This window comes from Amborella trichopoda, chromosome 11 (assembly GCF_054954075.1).
Source record: "Amborella trichopoda isolate Santa Cruz 75 chromosome 11, AtrichopodaSantaCruz75HAP2 v2.0, whole genome shotgun sequence".
NCBI classification, from domain to species: domain Eukaryota; kingdom Viridiplantae; phylum Streptophyta; class Magnoliopsida; order Amborellales; family Amborellaceae; genus Amborella; species Amborella trichopoda.
Genome location: NC_142346.1, coordinates 37,273,621 through 37,285,551, shown reverse-complemented (window position 1 = coordinate 37,285,551; position 11,931 = coordinate 37,273,621).

Here is an 11,931-nt window from a genome sequence, read left to right as displayed (position 1 = left end):
TTTCATGTGTCTGTTATTATCAAGGTTGTTTCCTGTGATAAGAATATCATCAACATATAGGAGAAAAATTGTTATTCATGAAGAACAATGATGAGTAAATAACGAATAGTCATGATTACTTTGTTTCAACCCAGCATGCCGAACGACCTGTTGCAATCGTTCATACAAAGCTCTTGGAGCTTCTTTTAAACCATACAAGAATTTTTTCAAATGACATACCATATATTTATCATTGCAATAATCAGGAGGAGGTCGCATATATATTGTCTTTTTCAAATTTCCATAGTGAAATGTATTTTTCTCATCCATTTGAGATATAATCTACTGACAAATAGCTGAGAGGGCAATTACGGTTTGTACAGTAGTCATTTTAGCAACAAGAACAAACGTTTCATCATAGTCTATACCATACTCATCTTCGTAAACTTGCGCAACTAATCGTACTTTATATCGCTCGATCCTTCCATCAGATTTAAGCTTCATATAAAAGAACTATTTACTGCCAATAATGGATATATGAGGAGGACACGGAACAAGATCCCAAGTATCATTTTTCAACAAGGCACTGCTATTTACATTCATTGCCTCTTTCCAACAAGGCATAGTCAATGCTTGCTGGTAGGAGGAAGAAATATCCACTGAATCTAAATAGGCAAATAATGATCTAAGGAGTAAACAGAGATCAAGGCCTTTAGAAAGAACCTCAATCGTATCAAGAGAAGTAAACAAAGCTTTAGGATATAATGAAAAGTCAAAATCATCAAGGGGGAAGCCATATCGATCAGGTGGGTGAGGTAGACGTGAAGAACGTCGTAACTGAATAGAGCTATCAATAGGAGTAGGAAAAGAATCACTTACAGGTAGGGTGGAGGTTTGACCTTGCTCTGGTTGGTGAGATGGAGTGTGCGTTGATTGGTGTTGTTGGTCTTGTTGTGGAGGCACTAAAAGGTCTGATGGTTTATCAGTGGAGAAATCTATAAAGAAAGGAGTAGAGGACCCTGATGATTTTGCAATTGAAGAGTAATAAAATATGTTTTCCAAAAAGATAATATTGCGAAAAATAAGTATATGACGAGCAATTGTATCATAACATAGAAACCCCTTTTGGTCCGAACAATTACCCACAAAAACACAAGTGGCTGCTTGAACAGAAAATTTTGTTCGTTCATACTGAGGAAGATGAACGAAACATATACACTAAAAAACATACAAGAGAGAATAATCATGATAAACATGAAATAATTAATAATATGGAGATTGTTTATGCAAAACCAATGATGGGAGGCGATTTATGAGATAAACAGCTGTTGATGCAGCTTCAAACCAAAAACTATGAGGAATAAGAGAGTCATGCATGGGGGCCTCACAACTTTTAAGATATAACAGTTTTTCCTTTCAGCTATGTCATTTTGTTGTGGAGTATATGGACAAGTTTTCTATGATTTAATACCCTATGTTTTCAAAACGTTTTGAAAATCATTTGATAAATATTTTCCCCCGGAGTTTGACCGTAAAATTTTTACTTTGGTATTAAACTAAGTGGCAATCAAGGATAAAAACATTTTAAAATGGAAGAACATTTCTAATTTATGTTGCATAAAGTATATCCAAGTATATCGTGTACAATCATCAATGAACAAAACAAAATATTTATATCCCATTCTAGATAAAGTCGAAGTAAGACCCCACGCATCACTAAGAATGAGATGGAAATGTGCAGTTGTTTTATCTACTCCATGCCACATATGTTATTGTTTATTAGAAAAATCAGAATTCGATGGAGCATAGAAAGAAGCATCATGGTTTGGTTTCTCAAACTCCAAGGCAAATAAACGACCAATTCTACGTCCCTTCCCTGTCACTCTCCCAGTGCGTTAGTCATGTATTACACAACCATCACGAGAAAATTGAACATTGTAACCATCATCAACTAGTTGACCCACAGATATTAGATTAGCAGTTAATTTAGGAACGAAGAGGACATTACGCAAATGAAAAAGTGTACCACGGGAGATAGAAAGTGAAAGATTATCAGTACCAATAATATTCAATTTCTCCCAATTAACGGTGAGAATCTGACTATTACCTTGGTATGGTTTAGTAGATGTTGGACTTGTGTGCACTCCAGTTATATGATTAGAGGCACTCGACTTAATAAACCAAAGGGAATTTACATTAAGGGATAGCTGACAGTTCATACCAGACAAGCCTATAGTAGAGAAAGCGGAAGAGATAGCCGTAGATACAGAGTTTTGTACCAACTATCGAATATCATTTGATATCTGAGACACTGTCATATTTGGGTCATGAATAGTACTGGATGGAGGGGCATCTACCTTTAGTCCCTTGGAAGCATCATTAGCAGGTTGGTATGCCCTGTAAAAAGGTTTTCGTGTATCGAATGCCCTATTGCCTCGCCGAGAAGGATTTCGATATTCTGTGATAATATACCCAACACGTTTACAATAAGTACAAAAAATTTTCTTCTTACACTGGGATGTTATATGACCATATTATTTACACTCATAATATTGCAACAAATATGGATCATTTTGTGATGGTGTTCCTTTATCCCGTTGAGCTACAAGTACAGACTCTATATCCTTTTTTCCCTCAACGGTGACTTAGGTCGTGATTTTTGTTTCCTCATGAAGGGATTGACCAAGAATAGCATCCGTATTTGCTAATGATTTACGATTCAAAATATTGGCTGGAACGATCTCATAGTCTGGGCACAACTTCATAAAAAATTGCATCACCTTCTTGTTAATATTTATCTCTATTAAGCTCTTAATGCAACAAGCACTAGTGATAGCCTTCAAGTTTACAGATTCATATTCTGTCCACAAGTTTATGAAACCAGTATAATATTCTTAAATAGTTTTCTCCCCTTGACTATAATAAAACATATCATACTCGATTTGGAAGTGTCTTGCAAGATTTGATTTTTGATAAACATTTTTCAAATATTCTCAAATTTCTTTTGCAGTACGGAAGTCTCTCATTGGCCTTCCAATATCCAGATCTATAGAGCCGAGGATCCATGAAATAATTTTTGTATTGTTGATCTTCCGTTGTTGGGTATCTTTAGTATTGTTTATAGCCTGTTCAGGTTCAGTGCCATCAACATACCTCCATAAACTTTTTCCTTCAACAAAAAAATTAAAAATGGAATATTCAATTAGGATAGTTTTTCTCATCAAGTTTTATAGCCAATACATCTCATTTTTCAAAAGTCATTTGCAAATTGTATCAGAACTCACAAACGTGATCAAGAGTTTTCATGTAACAAAAAAAAACAACCTCTTCACTGCTTTACAAAACACCCAACTTGGAGATCGGCCTTCAAGCTTTTAGGGCATGAAAATTACCAAGCTCACAAAGAAGATGAAAGTCAGCTAGCATGCCAAGTACTTATACGAGTTCTGTGAAAGGAAAAGGAACTCCATTGTAAGTTATTCTAGAGAGAGAAAATGGATTTGAATGACAGACGAGGATGAGAAAGAAAGTACAAGAGAATGGAGACAAACGGCAATGGCAAAGAAAAAGGCTTTGACGCTTCTCGGGTTAAAACCCCCCCCCCCCCTTTTTTTTTTCTCACAGGTGGTCGTATCTCCTCCCTATCGAATTTTCTGAGCTACGTTGGCGAACACAAACTGGGTTCATCTTGTTTTCATGTACAAAGAAATATGGGAAATGGTGGCGATCCAAATAGGCCTAATAACAGCTTTGTCGCCAACCAGCAATTCAAAGAAGAGTTAATATTTGCTTCTTGTGCCTAACTATATTTGGATGATCATGAGAGATTTAAATTCTAGCAAACAAAGCTTGACCTTGTATAAAATAAAGTAGGGAATTATACTAAATCATTGATGGAATAAAAGAAAAATAAAATTGAATAGTCAAGGAACCTTCGTATTTGAGGTCCCTACTCAGAGAGAGAGAAGAGACGTGTGGCTTCTATTCTAGTTCTGTGATGACATTGAAGATGGGAATCGAACAAGCGGAGGCCAAGCTTTTCTCTCTCAAAGGTTGAGTCGGCTGCAGGCTCTGCTTCCATCAAGAGAGCCGATGAGATCGATGGCTCTGATACCATGTTAACTTTCTGAATCCTCTATAGAAATATCTGTGTATCGATTAATTGTCAAGAATATACAAAGTCCCGAATACATATACGGCTAATCAGTTATTGATAATGACGAACTAATCTAGTCTTATCGAGAGAAATATTTACATCAAATACAAGATAACTTAAAATTAAAAACTATCCTCAACTATCTCTATCTCCACAATTTATTTTTTACAATCTGCTCTCTCATCTCACAAAGTTCTACTCTTTGTACACGAGTCATCATGTTTTTTTTCCTTTCCAAGTTGCTCCTGAGGGGGTTATTTGTGAGATTGATTCTAACTAGCTCTGTCACAACACAATAAAGTTGTCATTGGGTTAATTTCAACACACTCCTTTTTTCCAACTTAGCGAAGATTGGAAATTCACTGCTGGCTACTCTACAAATTATAAAAAATATATTTGAAATGTTTTTTTAAGTCTTTTTAAATTTTCTCATAATTAACCATTCATAGGCTCCCAGGCTCCAAACCACCGAGTTGTTTAGATGTTAATGCAAACCAAATTCACATCTATTTTTCGTGTGATCATTCCATCTCTTGACTCTAATTAAAATTTCTAAAAATGACAATGGAAGCCAACATGCAGTTGACATCAAACTCATCAAGACCAGCCTAGTAACCATGAAATCAGATGGGTTTAAGGAACATAGAAAAATCAAGAAAGAAGTCGTATCAAACACATATAATACCTTAAAACTCAGAAGAGTCAAGGCCTCAGCTGCAAGTATGAACACTCACATACCATAACTTACGGAAAAAGACCAACTCTCTCATTCTATCACCAAAACATAGCCCCAAATTTTCTAATAGGTAATAATTCACTGAGAGATAGGAGCTTTCAAATAATGGGCAGACATAAAAGTGGCAATAATCCTATAATCCGATAAACTAGACAGCAAATAATTATTAAAGAAATCCCAACAGAGAATACAAACACCACAGATTCTAAAATTGTTTAAGAAAAAAAGGGCAGAAATCCTTGGCTAAAAAGCTAAAGAGATATTGACATCTGAGGTTCACACAATTCATTTAGCAAAATTTCAAGAGAAACAGCAAATAAAAACGATGACTATAACCCCATTTCCTTATAAAAGAACATATGTATGAAAAAAGAACAACAAATAATCACCATCCATTCCTATTCGAAACTCAACCATAAATGAACACTAGCAAATCAAACAAAAAAGAACAAAGCAAAATAACAAAAAAATAATTAACCACTCTAACTGTTAAATTTTACTGAAAGGAACAAAAATATCACTCGAACTTAAAACAACAGTTGAACGAAAAGATAAACACCTTTATATGAGGTTGAGGGCCCAAACAATCAAATTAAGGTGCACCTCCAAATTTTATTATTTTGATGCCAAACAATACTCAAATCCGATGGTCTCACCTTGATATGCATGGACATAAAAATAAAATGAACTTCAAGTCTTGGAAATAATGTACCTTGTAATGCATTATCTAGACCGTCAATTGTTTTTTGGCAATTGTTCGTAGATCTGCTGATCTACACTATTTTTAAAGCCTTAAATTTTATAATTAGAGATGAAAATAAATTCTCAACCCATCATACAGATTTTTTATACTGAAATGACATCTTTTGACACTGTTTGAAGTTGCACCTTACTTTGATAGTTTAGACTCTCAACCTTATACAAACTACACCATTTATCACAATCACTCCTACTCATTTGATGTCATTTATGGCTTTCACTATTCGAGAGAATTTAGGCATGGTACTAATAGGCAATAAAATAAGAGAGAATACACTTAGGTGGGTTGGCCATGTGTGGCGTCGACCAAGTATAAAACTTGTTAGGAGGTGCCAGTTAGTTCAAGTGGAATGATTGAAAATAGTAAAAGGTAAGCCCAAAAAGACGTGGTCGGAAGTAGTTCGAAAAGATATGGGGACTTATGGCTTCATTGAGGATATAGTCTTTAATAGAGCAAAATGAAGAATCATGATTCATGTAGCCGACCTCAATTAATTGGAAAAAGGCTCAAATGATGATGTTGATGATTTAGGACTCTATCTTTGCTATGCATTATTTTTAAAAGTCTCTCTAGAGTTAAGGTCCATTCCAGCTTTACTTTACAATTATTTTCTTATTCTTGGGACATATGTTCACACTTAACTTTAGCTCACTAATGTTTATATATTTCAAGTAGAGATATTTAGCTAGGTTTCAAATAGGGTACTAGCATATCATCAACGATCGATTGTCAGCAATGGGAAGTCGAGGAGATGCTAGCATACTGTCTCAAACGCAAATGTCAACGTACTGTACAAACAATCGCGATATTAAATAACCCACAATAATGACAGATAAAAATTTATAACATAGCAACATATAATAATCTCTAACTATGAAGGAACTTAAGAGTACAATGATGGAGCAAATCGTTCCTCAAGGAGAAATAGATAGTTATACATACTTAGAAACTCCTTTGAAATAGGGTGCGGTTTCAATAAGGTTGCAACCTTAAACAATCCCATTAAGGCGCACCTCTAATTTTTATTATAACATGTAATTTAAGTATAAAATGGATTATCTAAAAATGTATTTTCATATCTAATTATAAAATTTTAGACTCCAAAAATGGTTAAAATCATGTAAATCTATAAACATGTGAAAATATTGAAAATGGATGGTCTTGATGATGTGTTGCAAGATGCACTATTTTTGCAACTCAAAATAATTTTTTTTATACATCTATACATCTTGATGCTGAGATGATCAATTAGAGGGTCTTTCAACATTAAAACAACCTTTTCCGATAGATTTTTGAGGTGCGCCTATACTTATACATTTTAAGGTTGCAACCTTATATAAACTTTTCCCTTTGAAATATTCTTTTTTTTTAAGATAAAAGGTTCTTTAAAAATTACATTTAAACAGAACGATGAGTTAAAATGCTGTCGTAAAGTTAGAGATGCCGTAGGTGCCTTTTATTACAAGTATGAAATCAGATTCTCATTGTGTCTCCGAGACAACCACAACTTACATTTCAAGAAAATCATGGCTTTCATTCCTTGTTCATTTCCCTAATAAAAGTTCACCTTTTTAAAATATTTGCACAAAAAGCCTAAAAAAGCATTCTATGCATGTCCTGTTTACCGTTTCGGTTCGATTTTTTTGTACCTTGAAACTTTCAATATGGTCGTTTCATATGTCACCTACCGCCACACTGGCACTTAGATTGGGGAAAAGTGTTTTTTAAAATTATCAATGTGGATTGGTGTAAGTGTACATAGAGGAAAGTTATTTCAAAAAAAGAAAAGTATTTAAAAAGACCATTTATCTTTGTTATAAAGCAGTCACGATTGCTCTTGTTTGTCAATTTTCAAACTGAATGGCTAAGGGCATGTTTTTGACTAAGCTCAAATTTTAAAAGAAATTCCCTCAAACTTCATTACACACCCCAAGCCCTCCAATTTGATATCCAACGGCTAGGACTAAATGTAACCTCTTTGTAATAAAGATAAGGGATTATATAATATGAGATCATCTACGTTTGGCACAAGGAGGTCTCAATTATTTTAAGCCATTAGATGTGAAATCCAATAGATTGAAGTGCGTCACAATTTTCAAAAAATTTTATTTTAGACTTTGTGCATAATCAATGATGAGTCCTCAACCGCCCGATTTAAAATACAACAGTCAATAATGATTATGACCTCCTTGTAGCAAAAATAAATAGTCTCATTGTATATATTTCTTTAAGATAAATAGCCTTATAGTATACAATCTCCTTTCAAAATCGCAAGAGTCGACCAAACTCCCTCTTGTTGCGCTTCTGAATAAAAGGATTACATTGGTGGACACATCTGAAGCAAACAAATCCAATGTTGTAGAACCAAGATCAACAGGGTGAATCACCATAAGAAAATCTGGTCTAGATTGACAAATTACAAATCTAGATCTGTGAATCAGATTGATTCTCCAATGTGAGAATCGGTCCAAAAAGTCAAAATAAATAATAATAATAAATAAAAATATAATGCGTGGGAACTAGGCAATCCCCCAATTCCCAAACTCTCTCGGTTCCATATATGTCCATAGGAACTGAACCTATTCTCAATTCCAATAAAGAGCTGGGGTAGTCTAGAACAAATCCGAATTCACCTTGTGAGTTTTTTAAACAATAAGCAAACCCATTGCTGAAACGCAGACATGCCCTAAAGTTACTGATATTAAAAAGAAAAAAAGAGAGTTAGAGAATCCCATCCAACACCAAGATACAAGGTCTGATTGGCACTACTACTTGGTTTCCACTCCACATCTCAAGGCTACGCATTTAAGAATTGTCCAACATTTCCCGAGTACCTCGTATATATTCTCAAAGGGAATCAAGAAAGGAAGAGAGAAGATCGCTACAAAAAATTTTCTATTACTTAATGTTATTTAAAATCTCACATATTCCATTCTTTCGAATATCATGTCTGGAAGACCAACTGAGATTAGAACTTCTAATACATGTATCTACCTTAGATATCGACACATACATATATATATATGTCTATGTAACACAACTTCAATTTACAAATGAGCATTCATTTCCCAGCTAAAACTCGTCTTCTGGGAATAGCTCTTCCTTCAAAGAAGGTGCAATCCATTGTATCTGAATATTAGTAATATCCCACAACTCATCTCCATCTCTTTCCACCAGTATCCCCTTCTCCATCATGTCCACTATCATCTTCCTTAGCAAACCAGGTATCATCTCTCTAACACTTCCTCCTCCAACATCAGCCTTCATTCCAGTGTCCAGCCTCCTCAGAACACCAAGCCAAAATGTCCTAAACCCACTAACAGTTCCCATTCTCTCTACAAGTCTCAGAAAAACCTCGACTAAAACTTCCATGGCCATCTCCACAGTGCCCTCCATAAACTTCTTCTCTGTGGCCTTTTCAAGCAAGTCGTCGACCATTGCGAAAACCAGAGTGTTGAAGCACTGTAAGCAAGCTTGGGGGCTGAAAAATAGGCCTTCATCAGCTTCGATGATAGCACGGCATAGGGTTGAGACAGCATGGTTGCGTATTTCTTCGAGCATCTGCGAGTTTCATGAACATGCCTATTGCACCACCGCGCACCATCCCCTCGTCACCAGAGGCAACGCTAGCACTGCTTCCGGTGCCACTGCCGCTACCAGGGTCAGAGAAGCCGGCCCTAGCCCAGGCCACAAGCGGGGTCACAGATGCGGCCATGAGATCTAGGAGTTTCATGCTTTTCTCTGGAGGACAACTGCAAAATATATGACAACATAAACCATATAAGCAAATTAAATTGTGCAAGGGGAAAAGAACTATTATGTATTTGTGTATGTGCTTTGGAGTGAGATAGTAAGATGGGTCAGATTCTCGCAATGTCATAAGATGAAAAAATGACGCAGCTAAGAATTTATAGAAAGCCAACAACTGAAAAATATAACTGTTTTTTTAGAGAGAGCAAAAAAAACTGAAAAAAAAATCACAAGAAGAAGGCACAGATATAGGGATCCGAGATCCCTACCACGCACCACAAAAATAAAGGAAAAATAATAATTTACAAGAAGGCCCTCTCTCTCTCTTCACAATAAACTGTTTTTTTTTCATTCACAAAAACCCCATTATGTTACATGGTTTCCTTTTATTCCCCACCATTTGCCTTTCTAAAAGATCTTCTCTACTAAAATGGAGACCTTTCTTCTCCATACTATACCACTTATCAAAAATTCTACTACTATTTTCCTCGGCTTGTCCAGGAATACTAGTGCGATTGATTGCTTTCGGAACCCTAGTTGTATTGAAATCAGTGATAAATATTGGCTATTCGATAATAGCTAGAAAAATTTTTCTTAGTTTCCCTTTATTTTATAGCAGTAGAAGAAAGAATAGCTGTATTGGCATGATTCCAAATTGTGGAGAGTGGCAGAGGCAGTGTTCAAAAAAATTCGAAACAGCCTCGAAAATCAGGCAAGGGCTGGGTTCGAGTAACCGGTAAACTGGCCGATTCAATAGACGTAACCGGTATGTCCCAGTCGGTACAAAAAATGTTTAAAAAAATAAAAAAATTCAAAAAAACATGAGTATATTAATGCTTGATTAAACAAATGACATTCAAATGAAGTTTAAAAGTAGTGAAAAAATTGATTTTAAAAAATCGATTTATGTCTAGGGGTATTTTTGAATTTTTTAAAAAAATAAGAGAAAATGCAAAAATAAGTATTCATGGCCAAAACATTTTCCAATCTTTTTCCAAAATGATAAAAAAACATGTAAAAACACACTACAAATAAATCCCTTATTTTTTTGGATTTTATAAGGGTGAGGCCCTAAACAATCAAATTAAGGCGCACCTCAAAAACTCACTAGAAGATTTCGTTTCGAAGCCCAAAAATCTTCAAATCGATCATCTGAACCTTAAGATGTATGGACATAAGGAAAAATGAATTTCAATTATTGGAAATATTGCATCTTGTAATGCATTTTTTGGAATGTCAATTTTTAAATTTATGTCCATTATTTTCTCGTTTTCCAATATTGAGGCTTTCCTTTATACCTATAATTTAAAAATAGAAAATTTTTATATAAAGGTGAGGCCCTAAATAGTCAAATTAATCGCACCTTAAAAACTCACTAGAAGATGTTGTTTCGATGCCCACAAATCCTCAGTCCATCATCTAAAACCTCAAAATGTATGGACATAAGGGAAAATGAATTTCAATTCTTGGAAAAGAAATATTACATCTTGTAATGCATTTTTTGGACCGTCAATTTTCAAGTGATCATAGATCTACTCGATCTACCCTATTTTATATGCTTAAAATTCTATAATTAGATATTACAATGAATTTTCAGACCATCACAAAGGTTTTCAGTACTAAAACAATATACTATTTGAAGGTGTCTTACTTTGATTGTTTAGGGCCTCAACTTTGTACAAACCACACCTTTTAAAAATCGACTATTGATCTCAAAATCTTCATTACTTTTAATTTCTAAGTTTTTTGTACTTTTTGGTTGAATTGATGACTTATTTTTCTGCCTCTTCAGAAAACTTCCATACTTTAGTACAAAGATACTCATAAAAGTTACATACTTTTTTCTACAAAAATAGGTATAAGAGAACACTCTCTTGTTCCTTAATTTGTTTACAACTAAATAACTATTCATATTTTATTATTTTTACGCCCTCAAAATTTATCTATAACAAATTTTTAGGATTTTTAAACCCTAGAAAATTTCATTCAAGTTCTTTAGTACAAAGATAGCAAAGTTATATTTTAAAATAAAATCTTCTTTTCAGGATTTTTCATGATCTATCATTGTTGATATTCTCTTTGTAACTAAAGATTTTAATTTATTTAAAAAAACCATTTGCTTGTTTTCATGATTCTTAAATTTATTTGAATTATTTTATTTAAGAAATTATAAACAAGCATCAATTCTTAACACACACACCCACACACACTCGCCCACACAGATATATATAGTGCCTCCAAAATTATTTATAACTAATTCTTAATTTTTGTTACAATTTTTGAAAGGTTTGAAGTAAATTATATTTTCTTGACTATAATGAAAGAATGCCAGCTTTATTTTTTGTTTTTAAATACTTAATTTCAAGTACAAATTTACTAGCTACTTTTTTCAAAATTTTATATTCGAAATTTTAAAGTGTCCCAAATATAAAAGGCAGAAAATGAATTTTAAAGTGTCCCTAATATAATTATGGATTTTAATTTTTTGAAGTTTAGACTTTTATTTATAATTTTTCCTTTTTTATGAGTTTTTAAAATAAAAAAGATACA